The following is a 2,917-nucleotide window of genomic DNA, read 5'->3' on the forward strand; positions in this document are numbered from 1 at the left end:
TCAATTAGTTAGTTACATCAACTTAGATTGGGCTGGAGATTGAGATGACAGGTAGCTAACGTCTTGCCATGTATTTTGAATTGACTCTAGACCCATTATTTGGTCTTGTAAAATTACAAAGCAATTTCTTTGTTGACCATAGAAGATGATATGATGAATATCATGATGCAATGCATAGTAGCATAAAGGCCATGCATATTCGACATCTCCTGAGAGAATTTGGATTTCTAGTTGAGGTAACAACTATGGTGTACCTTGATAATAAAGTGGGATATAGGTTGCAAAGAACCCTCGTGGACACAATAAAGTGAAACATGTGAAGTTTCAAACTCATTATTTGAGACAATTAGTACAAGAAATTATTGTGCATCTTGTTTATTACACGAAAAATGATTAAGTTGTCAATATATCTATGAAGGCTCTCTTAGAAGATAAGTTCATGTAGTAATTACAATTATGGGAGGGAGTATAACAGTAGTTTCACCTCCTAAATTTATAGGATATTTTTTTGATGAGGGGGTGTTGGAACAATAGGATTTTTAGGTTCATCATACCTCTAAATATCATAAAGATATTCAATCAATAGTTTAATTCTTTTGGGAAAGTTGTCTATGAGGTCAGCTAAGTGGTCAAGCAAGGGGTTGACTAAGGTAATTAGAAAAGAATAGTCAGCTAATATATACAACAATGAATAAATTAAAGAATTCATTATGTATCCTCACTAATTATGTTAACCTTCAAGGGAATTACTCACATCTTGGTGTTATATGAGATGGCCATATGGGTTGATCTATGACATGATGAACAATATAGCATGAATGTGTTGTGTATAGAAATATTTTGGATTCATAAAACTTTTTCCATAGAAATTTATTCCATAGAGCATGGATACACAAGATATATGACCAGAACCCTAGATGACGACAATGGATGGATAGTGAACTATGACACATATGGCATGGGTCCACAAAAATGGATATCCTAACCATGCACTAACCATTGAACTACATCCGCCGCACAAAATTGTTGAAGTTACAAATAGAGATATGGATAGAATTCATGTAAAATCCATTTTTACAATATTAATGAGCTGGTGGTATTGTACAATAAGTTATGGTTCGCTAGTCTGGCAGTAGGAAACTAAATCACAGCAAAATGTAGAATGAGTAGTTGCATGATGTGAAGGGTATAAGCGTTCTGTTTAATAAGAAATCATAAGACATGTCTTCCCATTACCGACTTAAGGGTCATTATATGTGTAGTGTAACCAGGCAGTTTCTTACCATTGTAACTGAAATTCTGAGCACATATTTTTAAATTGTATTTTTCAGTATTGTATTATGATTTTAAAAAAATAAAATACTGAATAATATATTTAACCACTTAAAATTGTAATTAACAAAATTTCATACCGAATTACCGAGAAAAGTTTTTATCTAAAAGAGCTACCTAACCAAGCTAAGTCATCATGATATTAATTACACTATGCAGTCATTATATTACATGGTTTTCTCTTCATATTTACTTAAGAAATTTAGTCAAAATTTTTAATTCAAAATAAAACCAAGGAGTTGCTTAGAAAGTTATGGAAATCCCGGTTATATTTAGAGAAAATCCGGCAAGGATTTTTGTAAATCCAAGTTATATTTGTTAAACTTCAAAATTTTAGGTGTCCTAGACGTTTTTGATAGTGCTGAATCCATTTCCACCATCAAAAACACGATTCAAACATTGTCTCCACAAGATTTTTTGAAAAAAATTTCCCTGAATTCCGACCACTTTTAGCCATCCAGACAATTCTTCCGCCTCATTAGACGACTCCTTGTTTATCCATCATCATATTCCAAGACAAGATTGCTTGCAGCAGGGAGTCACTGCCGTAACGTAAGCAAATGCTAATTTTGCTGGATAAGATTGAAATATATTTATGGGTTTAATAAAAATAGGGGTTATGATAGTTGAAATCAGCTTAAAAAATGAAGTGTATATATATATATATATAGATATATATATATATATATATATATATATATATATATATATATATATATATATTCTACTCATTATTTATATAAATTTGGTTTATGAATTTGTAACAAATTTATAATATATTTATTTAATTTTGTATTTATTTAATATTTTTTTAACTATTGATTAATGGATAATTAAAAGGTTAAAAATTAAATGTACATAAAGAATTGAGTATTATTTATTAATTAAGGGATGAAGATCATAGGTAAATAAAGAAAGAATTAACATATATTAATTAATTAATTAATTAATTAACTTGAGCTATAATTAATAAGTAAAAGTTAAATGTAAATAAAGAAGTGAAAGGATAAAGAGTAGTTTATTAATAGTAATTTGATAATCAATGAATAAAATTTAAATGTAAATAAAAAATAATTAAATTTTAGAAAAAAATAAATGTAAATAAAATAACACGAATAGATCATTTTACATTTTATTATGATCCATAATAAAAACATTAGCTAGAGATTTAGTTTAATCACCCATTCAATTTAATTACGGAATGAACTATATATCATTTTACATTTTATTACTAGTCAACAATAATAAAGTGATGCATAATGAAAAGATTATTCAATAATTTCGTTTAATTACCAAGTGAGTTAAAAATGTGTTAACTTGTCAGGTAGCCATATTATTAGGAACTTCCAAATTCTCAATGTCGTGTGTCTATTTCACTTTACACTTGTTATTCTTTTTCTGCATGCCATTCAACCACTTGCTCAATGGCTCCTTCACTTTACACTTGTTATCCTTAGCCACTTGCCTTCCAAGTTCTCAATGTCGTGTGTCTATTTCACTTTACACTTGTTATTCATTTTCTGCAAGCCATTCAGCCACTTGCTCAATGGCTCCTTCACTTTACACTTGTTATTCATTTTCTACA

The sequence above is a fragment of the Pinus tabuliformis genome, chromosome 2_1 (assembly GCF_031772625.1).
Source record: "Pinus tabuliformis cultivar Carrire ecotype Pingquan chromosome 2_1, CPIR1, whole genome shotgun sequence".
NCBI lineage: Eukaryota > Viridiplantae > Streptophyta > Pinopsida > Pinales > Pinaceae > Pinus > Pinus tabuliformis.